This window comes from Denticeps clupeoides, chromosome 5 (genome assembly GCF_900700375.1).
Source record: "Denticeps clupeoides chromosome 5, fDenClu1.1, whole genome shotgun sequence".
Lineage (NCBI taxonomy): Eukaryota > Metazoa > Chordata > Actinopteri > Clupeiformes > Denticipitidae > Denticeps > Denticeps clupeoides.
Window position 1 is genome coordinate 6,819,268 of NC_041711.1, and position 249 is coordinate 6,819,516.

A 249-nucleotide genomic window follows, 5' to 3' on the forward strand; every position below is an offset into this window, starting at 1 on the left:
CATTTTCAATACAGAAAGTTGAAGATTTCAGCATGTCTCACTTGTTTTCAGCTTGTTTTTGTGCAAAAACACGTTTGACCTTGAAAAAGTGACAATCTTTTGATAAATCACTTTCCTTCAACATTTTCAACATCTAACACTTTGAAATACATAAGAACATCCCAAACTAAAAGGAGAAGCAAAGAGAATTTGAAATTTCATGTGTTTTAGGCCTCTTTTGTGTAAAACTATGTTTGACCTTGAAAAACA